Source organism: Pleurodeles waltl, chromosome 8 (assembly GCF_031143425.1).
Source record: "Pleurodeles waltl isolate 20211129_DDA chromosome 8, aPleWal1.hap1.20221129, whole genome shotgun sequence".
Lineage (NCBI taxonomy): Eukaryota > Metazoa > Chordata > Amphibia > Caudata > Salamandridae > Pleurodeles > Pleurodeles waltl.
In genome coordinates, this window is record NC_090447.1 from 311,034,582 (window position 1) to 311,059,884 (window position 25,303).

At 42.1% G+C, this 25,303-nt stretch overlaps 1 protein-coding gene across 1 annotated transcript in view; it reads right to left on the reverse strand.

Annotated features, from left to right (window-relative positions):
- Positions 1–25,303, reverse strand: part of POU1F1 (POU class 1 homeobox 1) — a 91,273-nt gene that overhangs the window by 15,571 nt on the left and 50,399 nt on the right. The gene's annotated exons all lie outside the window — the stretch shown is intronic.

The following is a 25,303-nucleotide window of genomic DNA, read 5'->3' on the forward strand; positions in this document are numbered from 1 at the left end:
GAAACGCGCCTCACACATTCTCATATATTTCATAAGACCGCATTTTGGAAAATGAGTACTCTTGAGAAACCAGAAAATGTTTTCTAGATATAGTCCATAATTTTGCAGACAGATTCGAGTTTCTCTGAACCTTAGGTTTGTTAATGCAACAAAGTCTCCATAGTTGAGTAAATCAATGTATCTTTTTCTTTTATCAGGAGAGGGCAGGCGAAGAAGACGTTCAATTCTTTTTCACTGTTTGCAGGTCAGAGTTCTCTGCCAAAAATGTGTCCGTTATGTCACAGTTCCCTGCTTTATTCAAGGCCGTTGGTGGTGGACATTCTGACGTACATTTTTCCCTGTTGGGACTGCCAGGGAAAGCATGCCAGTGTCAAACAGGAAATATCGTTAGGGCCCCATCCACATGAAAAACAACCAGAGTATCAGGTCTGTTAGATCTGCCAGGCTTACGGTGGTATTCCGCCAAACTTTTTGACTACCCCCCTCCTATTTTTCTGAATTCGTTTTTGTAGGACTTAGCATTCTGTAGCTTTTACCACTACTAACCAGTCCTGAACTGAAGTGGTTGTCCTCACTCACTAAAATATGGTAAAATTGTCTGACACCCAATTGGAATATTTTATTTAGTTATAAGTCCCTAGTAAAGTGGTATACCACATACCCAGGGCCTGTTAATTAAAAGCTACTAGTGGGCCTGTCGCTCCTATTGTGCAACCCACTTAAGCAGCCCCCCAAAACATGTCTTAGGCCTGCCATTGCAACCTGCCAGCACTTTTAAACTGCCGGTTCGACTTGGAGAAGTAACCCCGTTTGCAAGCCTAAAACTTCATTTTTAATACATATAAATCATCCTTAAGGTAGATCCTACACAGCAGATAGGGCAGGTAGCATTGTAATTGTGCATTGAAATTAAAAAGTTGGACAAGTAGTTTTAACTTTCACATGTCTTGGTAATGGAAAACTCACTATTGTGAGGCCTCTCCTATAGGATAATATTGTGTTACCTTATTAAATCTAATATGTGCTAAATTGTGATTAGGAGCAGGTAGAATAGTCACGTTTTGGGGCTGAGGAAATGTAATTTAAAATTCTCTTTGACGATAAAGTTGGATTTTTAAGTCATAATTCTGAAAATTCCACTTTTAGAAAGTTGGCATTTTCATGTCCTAACCATTCGGTGCCTGCAGCCTGTTCCTGGGCCACATAATGGGGTGTGTTTGGCAGTTGACCTTTGTGGATTCCTCTCAGGCAGCCACACAGTAGAGGGACTAGATATGCCTGGATGGGCCATCTCAGGTATGATCGGGGGCCAAGCTGCACACAGCCCCATGTGGACTTCAATAGACTGTGTGCTTCTCTCTCACAAAGAACTTCATACTAGCCTATTGTGCCTGCAGATAGGCAGGGACTAGGGGATGGAGGCAGGAAATTCCAAACACTTTCGTGAGGAGTCATTAGAAGTTTCTCCAACTTCACAGTGGGCACCAGGTATAAAAAGGGGACCCTCAGTCCAATTCTTCAGTTATCTTTCCAGACCTACAGAAGGACTCTCAGAGGACTGCCTGCTGCTGTGGCCTGCTCTGTATTTCAGAAGACTGCTTTGCTGCACCAAGAAGGACTGCTATTCTGCCTGAAGCTTGCTTTTAGTCCCTAGAGTTCTGCCCTGCTGCTTGAGCCCTGTTCTTCTACTTGAAGCCAGGACTTCTAGATTGACTGCAAGGGTTAGTTGGCTGGCCTCCTGATCAAAGCCTCAGTGACAGAAAAGGCTCCCACCATCTTGAACCCGCATCTTCACCCCAACTTTGTCCATCAGCTCCCCAATGACTAAGCCTCCCCGTCCAACACCACCAGCTGCCTTGCCCCATTGAACTTTACCTTCTCAAACTTTGTTATCCAAACTTTCTTCTAAGTCCATAAGTAAGCAGAGACCGGGCCCAATCCACTTTGTGTATCTGAACTGTGTTCCATTGTGGTCGGCTATAACATTCGACTTTGCCCCTGTCTCATGCGATTATATGTCCGCGGATGGTGCTTTGATCGATTAGGTGCTTGTTTTCACTTTAAAATTCATAACTGCAGTTCTACTGGTTGGAATGTTTTGTTTGATGCCAAATAATTTATACAAAATTACTCTATTATTCTAAACTGGTGTGACATTTTTTCTTGTGCTGTGTTTTCACTTTATTACTTGTTTGAGTGCTGCATAAGAACTTTACACTTTGCCTCTAAGTAAAGCCTGACTGATTTTGCGCCAAGCTACCACAGGGTTAAGCACAGATTAAATTATTGACTGTCTGGTTCTCCCTGACAGGGATTGTGGCTGTTGCATGAGAGGGGCTCACACCCTCCCTCAACCAACAACCCAGGTCCTCACAAGGTTCATTACGTTTTTGTTTTTCAATAACATACTCACACTTTGTTTAATCATTGTGCCCGCACAGCTTCAGTGCCTTCAGTAGAGTCACCATGGTGATGGATCTGTTAAGGGCAGAGATATCTCCATGTCACTGCTATCAATTTAAAACAAATGTCAGGCTGTACTCGTAGAAGAGTTGATCCATCTGATAACCTAGTGGAACCAAGTTTACAGTTCACCAAACCTTAAAAAAACCCTCATATCCTCGTGCAGAGTTTGGTAGACAGGATACTCCATCAAAACCATTCAGTTTTTCAGTCTGGTTCCCCCACAGTATTTCCAATGGTGGATGAAACACTGACTTTGCTGGTGGAAACCTTTGAAAACTTCAGTCAAAAAACTTCAGAACGCCTATCGTAATTAGGGTGAATATTTATATATATTTGTTTCCTGTTTGGGACCGTCAGGGAAAGGCTGGCAGTCCCAAACAAGAAAGCTCAACAAAGGCAACATCCAGTATGTCAAGGATGTTTGTTTTATGGGGTTTCAATTACAAACTTCAGCTTTGGGAGTTTATTTATAAAAAACAAAAAAATAGTGCTGAATGGCTGCATGGAACACGATGGCCAAATAGCACACTTTCATTGCTTTTAACAGAGCTGCATTGACAGCGGCTCTGCTGAAGGCATAGTGCTACCTGCCTGCCAGGTTGAGCTACATAAATATGCATTAGAGTCTGTCCTCCCTTAGGGCTGCAAAGTACATCACTCTGCATAGCTGGCGGAAAGGAGTACAGCTGGCCATATTTTACATAAATCCACACTTATTATGTTCCTCAAACCTTGAGTGATTATCAGGTCCTTACCTGCACACGTGGTAATAGGACTGCCATTTTTTGTACAAATATGCACAGCACATTGTTGTCTTTTTACCAAGGATGCACTGATGGACCCAAAGTCTTAGGAAGGATGTACTTACAAAACATTTAAAAATACCTTAATTAAACTATGCTCCTGGCTTTTCTCAACACAAATATACGTATAATTACAAAAAGGACATTTAAAATATCTTTTTTTCCTTGACTTTCAGTTTGTTATTATTTTTTCATATATATTCTTATGTACACCTGATGTTTTTCAATCCGCTGAGACTGAGACAGCTCCTGTCAATGTACAAAAAGTTTGGTGGATGGCCACCATCTAATAGCTGTCCACCAAAGAATAGCAAAGTTTTGGTTTTTCAAAGATAGACTCCCAAAAGGAGGCTTATAACTGAAAAACTAAGAGCTAATGACGCCCATCACCCAAGGAGATATTTTCCTGTCTATGGCAGTCATTTTTTGTTTTTCCTTCAACAATTCCTACACTGTTGGGCTGCTGGAGTAAGTTTTCTGAAAACTGGTGGTCTTCCAGATCCTAAGTAGGCTAAAGTGATCAGTTTAGCAGACATGGTGCTCTGTTGCATTTGTGATCAAGTACCCTGTCCACCAAACTCTAAATTTGGTCTAGAGTATCAAATAGATCTCACATTCCTTCACTGTTTAGCAAAGTCAGGCTATCAAAGAAAAGGAAAAACACAATTGCTTGCATTACCCAATAGATTTAATGTCACTGCGTGTGCATAAAAGGCATTAATCCTATGATTGTTAATTAACTTTCAATAATACTTCACAGCATTCTGGAGCAATTGTTAATTCAGTAATTATTTGAAAATCTGTTAATGCAAATGTATTAGATTTAATAGATTCCTTCCTAATTTGGCATCGCTACAACATTTTGATGAAAAAGATGAAATATAAGATGCAGTTAAGAATGGAATAGAAAAATATGCGCTTATTGTAAATAGAATATTGATGAATTTAAGAGCCCAGGTCAAGAAAAAAAAATAAAGTATGGCCATAGATTTACTCCTGTGCCTAAAGGTACTTCTATGTTTTTTCAATTTGCAAACATTCCCAAAAGTACGCTTGGAAATCCATGCCTGGTCCATCTCCTGCATACTTCTCCTCCTGCTTGGAAATTTACATAGCATGCATTTCAGCACAAGGACACTTTGTAATTGCATTTTTTTATCCAATGTTTTTACCATGGAAAAAGCCTTACTTAACACCCAACAAGATGTGGGAGTGGTCCACATCGCTTGCCATCCTGAAGGGAAGTAACTATGTGACCTGTTTCTAAAAAGGGGTCAGATTGAATTTTGGGAATGCCCGCAAATAAATAAGTTTGTATGGGTTCTCAAGTTACAAGGCAAACGGCATCTTGTAATGGTAGTGTCCTTTCAATTCTTTGCATGGGATTTTCTATTGGCAGTTTGTCAGCACTCTTGGCAGAGAAATCCACAGTAGTACAACCATGCTGCCTACCAGGAATCCTTTTGGGAATTCCTAGAATAAATAAAGTCATGTGTTCAGCCCAAAAATAGCTTTGTGAATAGGGCCCTTAGTTTCATTGTGTTTTGCATCTACAGATGTAACACAAATAGAACATCTCAAGAGTATTTGTTTTATGTATAGCTGGCATCTTGAGATGTAATCAAATATTTTACAATGTTTTTATCCAAACACCTTCAGAAAAAGAATGAGAAAAGTTTCCTAAACATGTGTCAAGCTTGCCATACTATGGCCTTCATTATGAACACGGCGGTGAAAACCGCCGTGTTCATGCTGGCGGTCTTCTCAGTGACCACCAGCGCCGCCGGAAGAGGAATGCCTCACTGGGACATTGACAGCAGCTCCACATTGAGCCGCCACAAATGCCTCTGTGCGGCGGGTGCAGCTGCACCCGTCTCGCAGATCACTGCCCGTAAATCGGGCAGTGACCTGCGCGATGGGGCACTGCACAGGTGCCCCTGCACTGCCCATGCCAAGGGCATGGGCAGTGCAGGGGCACCAAGGGGTGCCCCAGTGCACCACTTCCGCCAGCCTTTCCCTGGCTGGAGGCTAAGGGATTATTATCCAAGGGGCGACACCGCAGCCCTGTCGGATAATGATGCCGTCCACCACCAGGCTGCCTGACGGAGGCAGCATGGCAGTGGGTAAGGGCCGCCTATGGTGGCCCTCCATGGCTTCATTATGTGGCGGTGTGGGCCGCCATGTCGGCTGGCGGGTTTTCCCGCCACCGCCGGCATGGTGGCCCACACCGCCATGTTCATAATGACCGCCTATGTCTGTATTTCTGGGAGTAGGATTACGTTGCATTCAAACAAATGTGTGTAGAGAGCATAAACTATACATTTTGTATGTACCCTTAAACAATCTTAATGTAATCGATTGGATCTATACTTCAGACTCATGGGGTTAGACAATAGACATGTTGACCTCAGAATACATACATTGAATATGGTACATAAGTGCAATCCAAAGAAAAATAACATCTCTTATTGCATAAACATTATATAATATCAGAAATAGGGATGACTAAAATGAGAAGCTCAGTTCACCTATTATTTCTCAGATATAATTAGATGCCTTGCTGCAGTCCTAAGCAGAAGATAGCACACCCTTAACTTATTATAGGTACATTTGAAAAGAAACAGCCAAAGTTTGGGTAACAATCTTTTGATTTTCTTCTTTTAACTTTTTTAAACTAAAATAATGTCCCTATATTACACTTCTGTGACTGGCCCGTGTCCTGCAGAGTATCACTAACATGGTAAATACTCCTCAGCGACCTTTGTGTGTGCAGACAAGCGTGCCACCACAGCTGTTGGACTCATACAAGACCAGTTCCAGTGTGTACTTCCTCGCTCAGCATGTGGGCGATGAGCTGTTTCCACAATGGATGCTGTAAGAGCTGACAGATGTTGAGAAATGGGAAGCTATTTTTTTGGAAAACGTTTCAAAGATGTAGTGAGAGAAGCACCATGTAATATGTCCAAGACCGAACATGTGCATAGGCATCACAGAGACTGCGAGGAGAAAAACGAAATGAAACGCATACTCAGAGAGAGACCAAGAGTCAGATTTACTAACATTTCATGCACCACAATTCAGCAAAGGAACTTGCCGTGCTACATGAAAGGGAGACAGCATAAATGTGCCATATTTAATATTATATGGCACATTGCTGCTATCTCCTTGTGCTGATGCACTGTGAGCTGCCTAGCGCTAATGTAGGCACCCCTGTGCGATGCTGCAAGGGTGCCTATGTTATGAGTAGGGTTGTTTTGTAAAGGGAGGGACACCTTCCTTAAAAAAAAAACCTTTGAGGCATTTTCCTCTTTCTACCCTTGCTGCAGAGTGTTACAATTCGGTCAGAGAGGTGCAGTATTTTGGTTCAAATCTGGGTTTATTGACCTCTTTAAATCTGGGATTGTGTCAAAAACCATGGGTGGATATGTTGTAATACTCAGACTCCACCCATGGAACTCCTCCCTGCTGCAAGGTAATGCAATATAGTGAAATGTGCTGCTTTGCATTACCTTGGATTTACTAACAATGTAGGATCATGCAAGATAGCTATTTGTGGCTTGGTAAATTCACATAAATCCCTTTCAAGGGCTTGTGTTGCCTTGTGTCACCTTGTGTGATGCAAGGACAACACAGTCCCTTAGTAAATCTGGCCCCTGATATTTACACTGAGAAGTGATGTGTCACTACAGGAATAATCTTCAATGAGGAGCGGAAACTAGCATGTTTATTAGCACAACATGAAGGAAAACTGAACATGTTATAGCTGTTGAAAGAATCCGGAATGGGATAGAATACTGGCATTAAGTTGAATAATTAAGTATTCAAAAGCAAGCTAAGCAGCACTGTAAAGTGTCATACTTGCTTAAGTGAAGTGATATCATCACTTTTTCCCCATGCATAAACTGATTAGTTTAATCCATAATCTGGCCAGGATAAAATAGAATGAGTGATCTAACTGACCCTGTGCAAGAATGCACTTATATCAGATACTGAATCTGATTGCATCCATGAATGGTTCTGTCTTGTCCAGTGTCAAATGATGTATTGTGCAGGCATGGAACAGGGGTGGAAATGTGAGAAAGGAATTAAGGGGTTTTGCAGATGAATTGTCAATTGGAACAGATATGATTTTTAGAATCAGAGAAGAAGTATGTGATAAGTTGTTATGTAATGTACATAGTAGGCTTTTGGATATTTCAGCCACACACAAGCAGTTAAGGAATAAGCTCATATTGGCTGAGAACGTTTGCTGTTTGATAAACATTGGAAAATCACACTATCTTATTTCATTACTGCGTTGGCCATGAAAAAAGGTTGACCATGGACTTTGCAGAGTCTTCCTGCGAATACAACATTTTGCATAAGCATTGTTGACTATTTTACTAAGTGGATATAGTATTCTTTTGAAAGCTCCACAACCACTGATGTAGTGAGTATTTGTTAGTAGATTAGTTTGCGTGTCAAGGTATGTCTGAAACTATTGTATTTGACTGTGGTACACATTTTATATTGACAAATGGTAAAGGTTTTAGACTTTAATGGAATCCGACATCTCAATGTGGTGAAATATAGACCATATTCAAATGTTCTAGATGAGGGGACTAATACGTTTATGAATAAGGTAATTAAAAGTTCTCTGTCTTCAGGGTTGAGTGTTTATTCATTTTTGAAGGAAATGCATGGGAGTAACTTTATCACATTTTACCACTGGGGTCTTTCAGTTTCACTTCCTTACCTAAATGGGTTCAAAGTACAAACTCCAGGAACTCTTTTGTGTCAGGGGAACTATTATGTAAATTTAAAGAAAATGTTGCTATGCAAAAAGAAAAAGTCAAGTGGTATCATGATCAGTGTAGGGGTAGCAAAGAGGTTAATTTGTTGTTGATGATTTCTAAAAAACACACAAACTGCACTTGGAAGTCCATTATATAGTACTACAAAAAGTGCTACAAAATGCAGTTCACAGACTCCACACTTACTATACTTATACTGGACTATGGCCCTCATTATCACCCTGGCGGTAGGTGTTAAAGTGGCAGTAATACCGCCAACAGGCCGGCGGTAGAAAAAATGGGACACCGACCGCCAGAGTGGTAATGGCCGCTGGGCAGGAGACTTCAGTCTCCAGCCCGGCAGCCGTCACATTCCCACCCTCAGGATTACGACCCGGCCTACTGCCATGGTTTTCGTGCCAAACCTACTGCCACGAAAACCATGGTGGTAGGCACTATCAGTGCCAGGGAATCCCTTCCCTGGCACTGATAGGGGTCTCCCCATCCTCCCACCCCTTCCCCAGAGTCCTCCCCCACCCGCTTCTGCCCCTGCACATATACACACCCACACGCGCACCCAGATACACACATGCACACACGCATACACACCTCCACCCACACATGCACACATACATACCCACACACCACAAAACACGCCAACATAGCTTGTCACACACAAGCATCCACAACAAACATTACTCACAATCACTCATTCACGCATGCATCCAACGTGACTCACACCCGCATGCACGCATTCCAAAACATACACACACACCCCCACATACACACAACACCCCCCACTCCGGTCGGAGAACCTGACTTACCTTCTTGCAGGGGGTCCTCCAGCTGGAGACAGTCCACCGTGCTGCTGTCAGCAGCAGCGTCTGCCAGCAAAACACCGCCAGGCCATATCATTGCTCATGATACGGTCGCCGGTGTTTTGCTGGCGTGGCGGTGCTGCTGTCAGCAGCACCGCCTTACCGCCATCCGCCGCCATGACCATCGGGGGTGTTCCGCCAGATTTATGGTGGAATACCGCCAGCGGTCATAATACGTGTTGCCGGCTGGTAGCCACGGCAGCAGAATGTTGCCAGCTGTCCCTGTGGCGGTCGGCAGTCAATTCCGCCAATGTTGTAATGAGGGCCTATATGTGTGCCTAGTTCTCCGCCCCTATTGTGGAGTCTCTGGGCGTGGAGAACTCCGCACACATGAGTATAGGGAATGCGGAGACATAAAACTCTCCACATAGTTTGTGAATACCAAAAAGTAGTAAATTTACACAAAAATGTAAGTTTACCTTTGTAAATCAGGCCCAGACATTTTGTATGTTATGTTGTTATGCATTAATTACTTTTTATTCACTGCTTTGTTTATTCACCTAATATAAGTACATCTTTACTTTATTTCGTTTTCTTGCTTTATTAACCTACATGGAATGTTATTATGTGTTAGTGTAAATGCTTTATCTGTGCACATGCTAAAACAGCTGTGGAACACATACTGGTTCATTCTCAGCTGGTGTCTTTCAACAGTGGGAACACCTTACACCTTTGTGAGCTCTTGCTCTCCCAAAGCTTCACTACGAGACCGGTTACAGCATGTCATTTCTTACTCAATACCATGTTCCAAAGGATACACAACCACAATCTTGGCTTACATTCAGACTTCAGTTGTGGAACCACCTCATGGCCACCTGAATTCCTCAAACACGCCCTTTATATTAAACAACGAGCATAATCGATCATCTGTGCTAGTACACCAGCTACTGCACAGTCATGCACCTGTTTACTAATTCAGGGTTATCAGCCAAACTAATCCAGTGATCATCCACGTAACAGACAATTTGGCAATAGGTCTCCACACATCATATGGTTTACTGTCCAGGATTCTAGATCTTTGGGTTGATCTTTAGAATCCTAAGCAAAACTAAAACTTGCAGAAAGCAAAGTGTTGTGGCATAAAAGGGTCCATACTGAATGAAGGTATCACTGGTGACATAACCACAAGACAGCTATGTCTTGTAGACCTCTGATCCATTGGCAAGGGCAAGACCTTTCTTTCACATGGGTTATGCAATATCAGAGTTTTTCTGTCATGAGAAAGCAGTTAAGATTATGAAATGTGTTATGCAGTTCGATGTCAATTATTGTTTTGTGTCCCACTTAACATCTCTTACTCAACAAGGCATTGCTGACTGTAAACTCAGGCGCTCACTGACGGTGTGCAACCTATTTGTGGTGCACAGTCAGTACTCATCCTGAGAACCACTGTGCCTATGTCCAAAATGCATGGTGGGCACAGAGGCAAAGTTTGTCCCTCATTTTCATTGAGCCATCCCCTTGTGCAAATGATGGCACTCCCCTTAAAATAGAGCAGATGCTATATGTGTGCTAGTGCCATCTGTTTTACTGAAGCAGCCGAATAAATGTCTGTGGCCCCTTTTGTTATATTACAGGGATCGTGGGCACAAAAAATGGATGCACATGACTTTGTACTCCCAGGGTACTATATGTGATAAAGTCTCTGTAACACAATGCTAAACAGGGACACTTGCATGCTAAGCAAGAGCAATTTTATGCCAAACAACATTAAAAGAATCAAGAGAACAATTACCACTTTTTACATGAATATTGAAAATCTATGCCATCTGACATTTTGGCTGCAAGAGTGTTCTACTGTACATGTGATTGTCTGCAAAAGCAATATTTAAGGAAGAGCCACACCTCAAATCAACTATTTCATAGAGTGAAATGAATTCCCCCAAACAGGAAACGTGACTGCAATACAGAAATATCAATGTGCCCGCTTCGCTAGCACAGACAAAGCAGCATGTCGCACTCTTTTAATGTAGCGGCAAAAGGTAATGCTGAAATCACTAACAAAAGTGCTCCAAGTGACCCAAGTGCACCTCTACCCCAGAATGTACCAAGGTATTATTATGTATCAAATACATTTTTCACAGGTAAATAATCCCAGATATAATTCAAATTTGTCCAAAACACTCATGCTCTCCAGGGTCTTGTGTACCTTATGTAAAAACTTCAAAAACATTAATAAAAATTCCTTAACAGCCTCACATTTCATTGGCTGTCCTTATTAAAGATCCCTTTTTCAAATGAATTTTTGGGTCAGATTACTGACGTGTAAGAAATGGATAGTCAAAAAGTGGGTTTAATCCTTTATCCTTTTCTGTCAGGCATCAAAGAATGTGGTCATTGGATTACTTATTTGGGTTCTTTGTAAAGTGCTAGCTGTCACCTTTGTGCGAAATCTGTTTCAAGCAGTCCCAAGACATCAGAAGATACTGGGTCCCTATTGTATAAACATGTGCCTGGTGTCTTGGGGGCTCCTTAATGGCAATCCTCAGACTGGAGACCAAGTACCTCTTTTAGCAATTGACTCTCAGGATAATAAAGCAGAACTGTCCAAGGATGATGCAGGGAGCTGCTCTCAGCTAGAGACTTATAAGTCATCATCGGGCAATGAATAGTTGGAATGATTCCCAACTTGAACATGCCTTCACTTTCGTTTAAACTTGTAGCAGCAACAATAAAAAGTAGTTTATAGCTTTTCTCTGAGAAGTTCAAATACTGACCAATTAAACATGGAATATGTCTACTGAGAAATGCCATTCTTCCCAGTACAAATGTAGAAGGTCTTTCTAAGATGCATTAGCAAAATCAATAGGCCTGGTCTATAACGTTAGTCCATTAGGCCTACAAAGCTGTGGGATTTTATTTAAGCACCTGCAAACCAGAAGCTGTCATTGGGTAGAATGAGAAGAGTGATTGGTGGTCTAATGGTGGGTACAAATTAGACTACAGAGGCAGCACTCAGATCAATAATACCAGAAGGGAAAAAGGGAAACCTGGTGCAGAAGATAGGGATGAAAACTTATGTCAAAAAGAGATGTAGAATTTAGATCTGAAACCAGGGGAGATCCATGAGACCTGAGGGATGGGGATGGGACTGAGAGGTAAGGATTCCAAGACGGGTAGAACAAGAGAGTGTGAGAGACATGGTTACAAGAAAGACAGGCAACAGAGGGGTACAAGAAACAAGAGGATGGTGGGTCCTGAGTGTTACATGCAGTCTATGCTCAGGTTCTGCAAAAAATCAACCGTTCACAGAACACACGTTTTTCCAAGGAGTAATGCTAACTTAAAGTGAAACCCTTTTCTATTCATTACAACAAATGTGAGCTTAATATTTCAAATAATTCCTGTGATGTTGTTTGAACCAATGGCAGAAGCCGGTTGGGATTTCAGAGGCAAAAGAGAAACCAATATGCTAAAATATTATTTTTACAAAAGCAGGAAGAGAACTGAGGACCAGATATATGAATGCAATTAAGTAAACACCAGGGCTTGCAACATGAAAATGTATTTTTTTGAATGTATTAAATCCTTTTAGCAATTCAGTGACATGTTACTGAATTACTAAATTGGTTTAGGAAACTGTTAGGAAATATGGATGTAAAGCATTAATATTTTACCAACTACTGAAAGGTAGTGGTATACCATATACAAATGGGAAGGGGACCCAAGAGAACCATTTCTCTTTGGGAATGGTCATCATGGGACCACTTTCTATTCTTAAATAATAGTTTACATGTTTTTTCTAAACACATCCTGTTTTCCTTAAAGAAAAACAGGCTGCATTTAAGAAAAAAAGGATTTAAAAGTAATCCACAGACATGCAGGTCTACTGCCCCTGTGATGGCAGCGAATCGTAACGGGTCACAATTTGTGTTTTACCTCAATAATATTCTTGAGGTAAGTTGAATTGCAACCCACAGTGATTCAGTATTTTGTGAACCAACCTACTAGTACATAGGATGAGTTGCAAAATAGCACAGAATATATCTCGCCCTCAGTGTAATTTTTAAGCCTGTGCTTTGTGGCCAATTCACATTTTTTGCAACATCCTTCCAGAAGCTGAGCACAAAATTCCTTCAGATTAAAACTAAATAAAATTGAAAAGCTTTTTTCCATATTACCAATATCAAAACAATAATACAAAAAAATCCTGCTCTGGTACTCAGACACTTGATGGTAGCAGGAAGGCATTTGAGAGTAGTATCACCACCTCACTCCAAGTCACCATGGACATTGTTTCTAGTTACAAACTTTTAACCTACAAATCATAGCTGTCAGGTGTGTCAGTCTAATAAGTTCAATGGCAGAAATCCAAGACTACAACACCTAGAAACCATGAGAATGACACTCAATGGTCCAGTAATATAATATATGCCCATAATGACATGAAGTAAGATGGCCACCCTACTGGAAAGGAATAGTTGTGATGGCTAAGCTATAGCATTAGGTTTCTGAAATCGGTCCTGGAAATCATGTACTAAGTGGGGTTGGACTCTATACATGCATACTGTAAAGATTATATATAATAAATGTGAAGCTGTGGCTTTTTAGAGAGCAACATTTTGCATCGTACAGTGTACAAGGTATTCAAAAAGTCGTACATGTGTATTCAATTTTTACATGTCCTGGCAGTGAAAAACTCCTAAAGTCATTTTTCACTGTTGCAAATCTATATCACCCATTGACTTACACTGCGTTTCTTTAATACACTTCATACGCTTCATAAGTGATAACTTCAGTTTGGGACACAATAGAAAAGTGCTTCTTCCTCTCATCTGCATTCTAATTTATGATACCCTCTAATGGTAAAGTCTGATTTTGAATCATAATTCTTAAAATGCCACTTTTAGAAAATTTGCATTTTTCTCCTTGAACCAAATGTGCCTTTTTGTTGGAGACCTGGGTGACATGCCTTTGAATGGCTATTCTTTTGTGGATTGTGGATTCCTTTCAGACATGCCTCAAAAGGGGCCTGGGTATGAATGGAGTGGCTCCTCCTGATACGATGGCTGGAGAGGAGCTGTGCCCTGCCCTGATTACACTCCAAAGGACTCTGCCTGCAGCACACACCCAAAGAGATCTGACGCCAGGCCTGCCCCTGCCATCGTCACCATAGACAGTTTGGAGCCAAGCTCAGGGGAAGGGGGTGAACTAACCAGAAGCAGTTTGGGGAGTAGACCAAGGAATTCCCCCACTCAAAGCCTGGCAACAGGCACACATGTGGCACTGTTGGAAACTCTCCAGAACACTACTGTATCTTTGGAAAATTATGAAGAAGGACTGCCCTGCAGTCTGTCTGAGAAAGAAAGATTGGACCTCCTTGCCTTGAACCCAGGTTTCCCAGAAGTGGCTCCAAGGGTCAGTTGGCAGACCACCTGTTTGAGCTGCAGGGACACTACAGGCTTCCAGAAGATTCCATGCAACTGCCCAACTGACCAGCACCAGCTGGACATGCCTGATGCCTGCTGTTTTCCCCTGCTGGGGGGAGTCCTGACCACAAGTAGGTGCCCCCAAATTCCTGAATACGTGGTTTGCATCAGAGTGTGCCCTCCTGCCTCAAATCTACAATAATCTGCACCACAGGTGAAAAAACTGACGTTTGGAGCTCTTCACTACTGTAAGTGGCAGCACAATCATTGCATCGTCTGTCAACATGAAGTTCCAATGGTGAGCTATCCTTCATACCAAACTGCGATCACCTGCGTCAACCACCAGTGTGAAGCTACAGCGATGACTGCTGCCCGTGCCAACATCATCCTCCTCTGAACCCTGGCCAATGCAAAACTTTGTCTCATCATGTGGACTTGGACTTTGAGAAGGTAACATCTTCAGCGAGTCAAACCTAATCCCTGTATCCGACCTACGGTCCATAGGTGTCGGTCTCAACTTGTGACTTTGACCTGGTCCAGAAGGATCAGATAACCGTAAGTGGCACTTTGTGCTTTCATGGGGCTATTTTTATCTAACAATTTAAAAAACTTAAAACTCTGCTTCTAATGATTGGATTTATGTCATTTTGGTGTTCTTTTATTTATTAAATTGTACTCAATTTTACTAAGTTAGTTTGGGATTAGTCCTTGTGTTGTGTTTTTACTTTATTACTGTTTGAGTGCTGCATAAATACTTTACACATAGTCTATAAGTTAAGCCTGACTGCTTTTGTGCCAAGCTACCAGAGGATTAAGCACATGTGTATTTAGTGACTTTTGTGGTTCACTCTGCCAAGGATTGTGTTCCTTAATTAAATGGAGCCTCCACCCCTCTCAACTAATAACCAAATGTCTAACAATTACTTTGTAGGCAACTATGCACATGATCACAGGCAAAATTATGTCACTCAATGGATGAAGTGGCTTTATTTAATGATCCATGTTGTATGCTGGGTGGAGAAGTAAAATGGTTATGACAATTTACTAAACCAATGGTTGAAGACCAATGACTCAAATCCACTGTATGTACATATTTACTTTGATTTATTAATGTTTTGTAGAAGGTCATCTACTAAAGCCCAGCGGGCAAGTAGGTATTCACCCAGATATCTGCAGAGGAGGCTCCTCCAGAAGCGGCAGCTGCAAAACCTTTTCAAGGAACAGATAATAAACTGTGTTTATTATCTGTTTCTTGAAAAGGGACGAGGCCACAGGGGTGATGAGTACTTGAGGGGAGTACACAGAGCACTCTCCTCAGAGCGCATGTGTGTTTGGCTGGCCGTCTCGGGCTGGCCAAACACACATGCACACTGGGCTCTCTCCAGCCCAGCAACACAGTTGCAGGCACAGGCTCCAAGTCTGCCTGCTCCCAAGCAATCCTATTGCTGCTCTAAGAAGCGTCAGGATTGGATCAGGGCAGGCTGGGAGCCTGTGCCTGCAGCAGAAGGCAGCAGAGACGGAAGAGTGACATAAGGCAGAGTACGGCATTCAGGTAAATTTATTTTTTATTAATACTTTTCCCCTCCTGCCACCCCTCGGCTTCCCCACGTGCACGCGCAGCCCCACCCCCTTTTACACCAATGAGCCACGACTGGATATCTGTCCTGTGATTGAGAATAATGAGCTCAGTCTTATCACCATTTAGTTAGTGCCCATCCAGTTCAAAAGGAACATCAGGGTGTTTTGGAATTCTTGGTGGGACTGGGCAGTACACTCAAGCCAGAAGATGAGTTGAGTCATCAGCATAGCTGTAGAATCTACAATCATGACAAGACAGGGCTAAGATCAATGGGCAGATATAAACATTAAACAGCAAAGGAGATAATGCTGTGCCCTGGGGGACTGCACATTTGACATCGGTCTTACAAGAAGAAAACAGGCCAAGGTGCACTTGATGTATACAGCCTCCTTGAAAGGAGGATATCTAAATAATAGCCTGACCTGGTAAACCACCTGCCTTTGGATGGTTCAGGAGAATCTTGTGGCCAACAGCATTGAAGGCAGACAATAAATCTAGGAGAACTAGCAAGGACATTTGTCCCAAATCCACCCCCCATCATAGATCTTCAAGGACAAAAAGCATCACTGCTTCTGTACTGTGGGGCAGACAGAAACCAGCCTGCAGTAGTTGAAGAAAGTTGAATGAACAGAGTAAACTGCTTATCTCCTGAGTAACAAAACTTTCTAAACTTTTGGCTATGTAGGGGAGAAGTAAAATGGGGCGATAATTTTTCAGCAGCTTAGGATTGTAGCCTGACATTTTCAGCAAGGGAACTGTTACAGCAGCTTATTATTGTCAGGGACAATGCCCCGAGCGAGGGACGTATTCAAAAGGTTTAACAGAGGGTAGGCTGTTATGACAGACTGAGCTTACATAAAGATGCAGCGAGGAGCCAGATTTCACCTTAGGAATGGGATAAATAAGCATCTCATACTGGAGCTGGGAAACTGTACTGAGGAGTGAGACACAGTTCACATTCTCACCAGGTTGTTGAGGCAGATATGTGGTCAGAATATTATCCTTAACTGAATCTATTTTCTTATTAGAAACAAGTGCTGAGTGTGTCACATAGAGCATTCAATTTACTTGGTAGCTCACGTGGAACAAGGGACTTCCTTTAATAAATTAAAAGTTTCCTTTTGTTTGTTTACAGCTAAATTAATGTCATTAGAATAAAAAGAGGACTTTTGTGATGAGGAGCAAGCTTTTATACTTCCTCAAGCCCTCGCTAAAATGTTCCCTTTATAAAGTGCCATGGCTTTTATGACACTTTCTTTGAAGTTTGCTTAGCCTGAGCTTTGCTGCTTTCAATTCATCATTGCCTCACAAAGCGTATTTAGAAAGAAGCTGCAGCACTTGGATACGTTCTTGGGCATGTACATTATGTGTGTGCTGCAGCCAGTTTTAAAAACCAACATACGTTTTTTCAAAAAAGGGGTTGGGGAGTGGACAGCTTTCACGAAAGATATTAGCTATTACCTGGAGATTCACCCTGCTTGAGTTTCAGAAGATGCTAAGGCACGCGTTACTCAGTGGAGTGCTGATCCTCAGAAATGCTTCAAATTTAATGAGTGGGTGATCTGACCATATGTAATTGAGGATGTTAAGTGTGGAAGACTACAAAAGCCAATGTTATCCAATGGGAAACGCTGGCAATGCATAAGAATGTCTAAATCAGGAGTACTCTTGGCTTACTTCTCAAATTCATGAGTAAGCCAGAAGTAGTCCAAATGTAGGTCACATACATAGACCATTCTTGTGAATTTGGCCCTACATTTATAAATGTAGTCATAACAGTTTCCTGACAACGTCCCATAAACATCCCTTTCGAAGTTCCCAAAGAATTCAGGTTGACTTGAAGCCCCATCTTTGGTTGCAACCATGAAGTGCCAAAGAGTAATGATAAATGGGAGGATTTACAACTGCCACTGACCTAATTAAGCTTGCAGTAGAATTATGCTTAGACGATTGTGTCCATAAAAAGTTGGGGAGGGAACAACCCTTCCTGCTTGCTAGAGGTTCTGGGATTTTCGGCGATTTGCATAAATTATTGTGGCTATTCGTCTATGAGCTGTGGCTGTAGAGTTGTGCATTTGTGGCAGCGCACAATGTTATCTTATAGGGGATATCAACGAGGAAGATGAGGTTTGTGACATCTGGGCTGTTAGGGTACATGGTGCATTTTTTTTAGCTAACACTGCTTCTCTGATAATGCTGGTGTGCAATAAAACAACCATAGATATAACAATGAACGCAAAAAGGCTAAAAGAAGTTATTGATTTTAAAAAACAAACAATTTTTAAACTTTCTGAAACTCATCATATCAGCCACAACACACATAGTAAGGAGCAAAGTATTCCAGACTTTGAGCTGTGGTGATGGAAAAAGATGGTTAGAGACAACCAGTGGTGGCTCACTAAGCTCAAAAGGGGCAGAGTGGCGCGCGGGAGTGAAGGGGAAATAAAAAAATTAATAATTAAAAAAGAAAAGAAACTTACTTTTGCTGCTGCACGCCGCTCCTCTGCTTTGTTGCTGGCTACAAACAGGCACAGGCTCCCAGCCTGTCCTGCGCCAATCGTGACACTGCTCAGAGCAGCATCAGGATTGGCTGGGAGTGCCCAGCCAGAGAATTCCGAGGCAGACTGGGAGCCTTTGCAGGCTCTCTCCAGCCCAACAACTGTGTTGCTGGGCTGAAGAGAGCCCAGTGCGCATGTATGTTTGGCCGGCCCGAGATGGCCGGCCAATCATTAATGCGTAATGAGGGGGAGTGCCGTGCACTCCCCCTCACAACTCATCACCCTCGTGGCTCCGTCCCTTTGACTGAAAATCGATAATAAACATATTTTATTATCCTTTTTCAGTAAAAGGTTTTGCAGCTACTGCTACTGGTGGGGGGCGACGCTCCTCCGCCCTGAAGGGAGAACCCATCGATGATCAGTCAAAAGAGCACAATGCCTGATTCTTGGTATACCTCTCAAATATGGAAGCCTGAAATTCAGGGACCTTTTGGAGCATAGTGTTATGTACAATTGTCATAGCATTGAAACAGACCCTGATATCAATTCAAAGACAGTGAATAGTCTGGGAAAGGATACATGTGTTTATAACTTAATGGCCTAGTGACCAGTCTGGTAGCAGGATTTTGCAATAGATTAATGAGTGAAAATTTTCATTGGAGTGAACAAAAAGAATGAATCAGCAGAATCTAACCCTAATAGGATCAAGCATTTATCACATGAATGTCAAAATGTGCTTCAATCAAGTTTTAATCCATAAAGAGCAGAAACATCTGAGCAACACACATAAGGACCACAGGGCACCAGCAAAATACACTAACAATGCCTCCCTGTGTGGGAATGTGCAGACATTTATTTTGCATGTCCATAGCACCTATGCACCTTGGAACAATTCAAACAGAATACAGAGTCATCTTCTGATATCATTAACGTATTGTGAGCATAAAACTGCCCAAGAAGAGAAAAGAAGTGCAAGTTCATGGATCCTGAACTTGAGGACCTGGCCAAGGAGTTGGTAAGACACCAATGCTCAGATTTACTAAGAGCTTGCATAGCTATTGCGTCATGCAAAGCAATGCAAGCTCTTAAGTGAGATTTACTAAGCCATGCAGAGCCACCTACCACTACTCTGGCCTGGGAAGGCATTCCATGGATGGAGTGTGGGGGTTCCCATGAATTCATGAATTCACCCATGTATTTTGGCACATTCTCAGTATTACTTCTGCTAGTAAATCTCGGAATGTGTCAAAAGGATGTGCCTTCCCACAGGAGTGTATTTTTCTCTTTCTAAGTGTGTTGCATTCTGCAGCACACACAGAAAATGATTGTTTTCATGCAGGAAGGTATTTTTGGGGAAGGGGATAATGGACAAAATCAATGCACATTCAAATGATGTTGAGAACATTAAAAACAAGTTCATAACCCTAAAATGTTAAGCGAGTTGCTAAGCACACATACTAAAGTATGGATATATTTGATTGTAACACCTTGAAGTAGTTTTAAACAACCTCAAAGAGTCTCTGAAAAGGTACAGCTCATGTGAAGTTATGGTTACAGAACAAACCCTGATAGACACTAGAATTATCCAGCTCTGGTTAGGTAAGTGAAACATAATTTAGATTAGACATTTAGTTAATATTAAGCTACTTAATATTTATTTCCTTAAAGGGAAATGAGCAGAGCATCTTTTTCTAAGGATGATTTAATCAGTAGGGTCATCACTAAGGTCAGTGCATGATGGGGGGCTCAGCTTAAGGTTAGTTTACTTAACCAAAACTGGTGAATTTCAATAATTTTAGGTGTTTTCTTGTACTCATAATTTCAATTAGTGATATTTTTAAGTGAATGTCTGAAGTCTTTTTAAGCCTATATATCTATATATCTATATATATATATATATATATATATATACATATATATATATATATATATATATATATATATATATATATATATATGTATATATATATATATATATATATATATATGACCTAGTGGCGGTCGTCTCCACGTAGTTATAGTTAGGACCATGTTTCCATAGAAAAAGCGTTTTGTAACTTGCTTATATCTTTGACACCATTTGACGAATCTTCACAACATTTTTTAAAAAGTGAAAAAGTGGCCTGGTGATTCTTGTTACACACAGAAAGTTTTGAGGTGAATCATCAAGTGGAGGCTGAGAAGAAGGGGTGTCAAAAACAGTTGCATTTCCCATGTTAATTCCCATAGGATCTTTAGACACGACTACAGTCCGAACCACTGGACAGAATTACACCAAATTTGGCAGAAACCTAGGTTTAGGTTTGCAGATTATGCTTTCGCTTATTAGGTGTAAATCCGTTCAGTAGATTTGGAGATATAAAAGGGAAAATAAATTTGTATATCTAGGGCCATGGATCCCTTGCGTTGATTTGCGAAAAAAAATGAACTGGTGCAGGGAAATGGACAGATCTGATTTGCTGCAAACCAGGAAGTTTTGCCAGCCATATTACAACTCGGCTTCAGTCAAGTCCCAGAAAAAAATTTGAAAAAACAAAGAAAGGAGGTCAGGGTAGGTACAGCCTGATCACTTAGTTCTGGTTCTGGGGTCCCAGAGGGACCCCCCAGGGATAAAAAGCATATTTTAAAAATGTTGAGATTCCCAAATTTGCAGCATTTTTTGTTTTTTTAAGAAGTACAGATTCCCCTTCTTGTTTTTTTTAAAGCACTGGAGTAGGCAATGTCCCAGGGGCATTTATAATTTTGAAAGTGGGGGGGCCTCCTGGCCCCTCCACAGTCCCAGAGACCACCACCTCCCTAGGGTGATTTTTGTTATGTGTGTGGGGGCTGTGTGTCCTGGGGGACCACCACCTCCCCGGGGCAAAGTGCTTTTTATGAGTGTGGGGGAGGCCTCACGGCCTCACACCACAGCCCTGGCGATCACCACCTTTCCAGGGCTATACATAAAATATGTGCGAGCTGCAGGGGTTCCCCACCTCCCTGGCGCTTTAAAAAAAATGAATGAAGGGGGTCTGGTTCGTGCAAGTCATAGTTACCTTAGGGCATGAGTTATATTTACCTGAGATAACTCTAACTATAACCGGTGAATTGCTACGGTTTCATACATTTAAAATAGGAGCCTAACTACAACATCCCTGTAAGCTTTTTAAGTAAATTTCTATGTTTAAAAAAAATTATATTTCTTAACTATAAGGTCCCTGTAACATTAATTAATTTTTTCAGTGAATTTCTATGTTTTTTTAATTAACGTAAAAATACCCACCCTAAACCCTAAAATACCCCTTTCCACTCAAAACCCTATCCTCAACCTAAATGCTTATATTACACTTGCCACTCAAAAACCCATACCCACCTTAAACCCTAAAATTACTCTTGCCACTCGAAAATCCATGCCCACCCTAAACCCTAAAATTACCCTTGCTACTCTAAAACCCATACCCACCTTAACCCTAAAATTACCTTTGGCACCCCAAAATCTATACCCACCCCAAACCCTAAAATTACCATTGTCACCCAAAACCCATACCCACCCTAAACCCTAAAATTACCCTTGTCACGCAAAAACCATACCCACCCTAAACCCTAAAAATTCCCTTGCCCCCTAAAAACCAATACCTGCCCTCAACCCTAAAAAGCCCATTGCCACCGACAACCCATACCCACCCTGAACCTTAAAGCTACCCTTGCCACTCAAAAACCTATACCCAGCCTAAACCTTAAAATTACATTGGCCACTCAAAAATCCATACCACCTCGAAATTCTAAAATTACCCTTGCCACCTAAAAACCCATATCCACCCTAAATTCAAAAAATTCTCTTGCCAGCCAAACATCCATACCTACCCTAAACCCCAAAATTATCCTTGCCTCCCAAAGATCCATAAATACCCTAAACCCTAAAAATGACTTTTCATATATATATATATCTATATATACGCTCACCACCTCGCTCTGAAGGGGAGCCACGCACTTCCAGGACCAGACTCCATCGCGGCAGGACACCGCTAGCACAGACATTCACGCCCAGAGGTGCATAAAATCCGGCCGCACTTACCGCAGCACGGGACGCATGTAGGATGCACCGAGCATGTGCCCGGGCAAAGACAGAGACTGTTAGAGGCTGGGTTGGGCCCACACTCTTCAGCTTTTATTTTTTATGCTTAACCTTGTGCTATTTATGTTATAGGTACATTTAGCTTCCACCCTTTTGAGTAAGTTGAGGCATAATAGGGAAAAAGGAAGGTGACCAGGAGCTCTAAGCCCACTCCGAAATCTCACCCCTGGTCCTCTGTTGAGCATTTTTTGGTATGTGAGGTGGATTTGGTGTCAAGTGAAATTAAGCTGGCAGAGCGCCACCTATCTCTTTTTATGGAGGATATTGAATCTAGGCCCCTTAGTAAGCCTCTGAGCCCCATTGTTAAATGTAAAACTGGTTCTGCCAAAAGTACATTGCATGATATTTCTTCTGTGGCTCCTGACACTCAAACTTTTTGTTTGGAATTAAATGAAGTCAATATGGGAAATTTAGTGGGGAATGTAGGCCAGAATGTAGTTGATTGCCCTTGTACTCTGGATGGTCTGAGTGGTTCCCTTGACTCTGGCCCACTACCAAAAAGGCAAAGGAGGGCGACTAAGTTAAAATCTAAACCAGCCTCAAAACCACAGCTCTTGACCCACGATACCCCTGTTAGTCCTGCACCTTTACATTCTTTAAATACTGATTCTTGGGCACCACTGAAGATCTGGTTAAATGACTTACCGGATTCTAAGCTGTAACAAATACATAGTTGATTAGCCTAGCTAGAAACCAGTTTGGACAATTTAATCTCCATGGCAAAGAAGGGCCCTATGCAAGCACGGTCCGTAGCAACCCAGTCAAGGACCTCTGATTCCCCCCCGCTAGGGTGACAGTCCTGAGTCCTAATTGCCTTCTTAGAGTAGTCACACAGAGCCCTGTTTTAGGACTACATACTGGGGGTGGAGAAAACAGCACAGTTAATCAGCTGGCCACTCTCTCTGCCAACTCCCATATACAGGAATCTACTATCTAAACTACAAATAAAATGCGGCACTTTGGCAGCCAGCGTAGACAACAACGGGCTGAGCAACCTCATCCTCAGCTCACAGTGATAGACTTGCCACCAGACTCATGTCCATATGTTGTTATCTTGGACAATGTGCCCAGGCCTCAAGGCCCCATAATGGAATGTACATCAGCTCTTAAAAATAAAGTCATTTTCTGGCTAAATACAAATGTAAGGGGTAAGTGGGACGTTTTTAAAGAACTCTTTCTCGTACGTCGGGGGAGACATAGGCTAATTAAGGAGGCAATCATCTGGTGACATCGTAATTATCAACTTCCATGACCCCAATGTTGATAGGGAAGTTTTAGCACTTGCGGAAGCCAGTATGGTGAGGCTTAAGCAGATTAAAATCTTATCATTGTTTTTTTTTTTATAAACATCTAGCCCCCATGGGAGATACTGTTAACAATCAAACCTCTCGCCATGCTCCCTTAAGGGGCCTGGAGAGTCGTTGCTATTCTACCCATCTCCCACTCAGTAATCATTAGTCAGTTTTAAATGAAGTGGAAGATGTGGACTGACAATCACCTGTAATCTTAAATGTGCCCAGGGGAGTTGCCTGGGGGCTGTGGGAGGTGGAGGAAGAATATATCGCTGTCACATCGACTGGGTCTGAGATTAGTCTATCTGTAAATGCCCCTCAGGAAGTGGCAGACTTGCCATCTAATCCGCTCCTACTAAACTGCAAGACACCGCATTGCAAATTCCTTGTTGGAATGTGGCTGGTTTGGTGCCAAAGTTAGAGGTTGAGAGCTGACGGTTGTTTATATACAATTTTGATCTTGTTTTTATGCAGGAAACTTGGGCAGTCTCAGAACTGGTTCTTGATGGGTACACCAGTTTCAGCAACCTTGCCACCACCTCACCCTCTGGTCAAGCTAAAGGGGGTTTGGTGGCGTGGTTCAATGTTAATATTGGATATAAGGTTTTACCAATAGTAATAGATTCGGGTGGGATTCCGGTATTTGAAGTAAGCTGGGCTGGTAAGTTAAGAACTTTTATGGTGAACTACTATAACAATGATTTTCCATCTACTAACAATTCCACCTTCCAAGACCTTTCCTTAGCTACTAGTTCTTTGGTTGATATAGCTCAGGTGAAAGGTGGGCCTTTCAATATACTTTTGGCAGGGGATTTTAATGCAAAGCTGGGAGATACATTGTATCTAGTGGATTCCCCCTTTGATCCCGTTAGTTGCGAAGTGGAACAAATGGGTTTGAACTTGAAGGGGCGGCATTTACATGCCTTCCTCTTGACACATGATCTGGTTAGACCTACATTTAGCTCAAACACCATGGTGGTACCGACCTTCACTAGTTGGGGCTGTAGCTCTACTATTGATAATGTATTTGTTTCTCAGGACCTTGTATTCCTAATTTATGGGATAGAAGTGATTCCATCATATTTTACTGATCACAACCCCCTCGCCCTATACCTTAAAGCACCTTTTCAGGGAGGGCCGAAAGAGTCTGGTCCCAGACAAAAATTAGGGCTAAAGGACAATGGGAGGAGGGTGGTCTGGCGCTCTGCAATTCTGGCATTTTTTGTGGATTGGGTGCAGAGCATCTGTTCATTCCTGCCAATATTATGCCAGGTGGGTAGTGGTGATACTGCCAATTCCTTGGCAGGCTTCATTGAGCTTTTGTTACATATTAGGGACCTCATGAGCAGACCAATTAAAAATGGCCCTTTGACTGGCTGCTTATGGTTTGACAAATCATGTAGGGTAGCTAGTGCCTCCCTGCGCCAGGCGCTTAGTCAATCTCCCAGAGATCAGGTTAATGTTATTGCCTGTAGAAAGACTTACGCCCAGGCCCTGAAACAGCAGAAGGCCGAAATTAAGGATGAGCAATT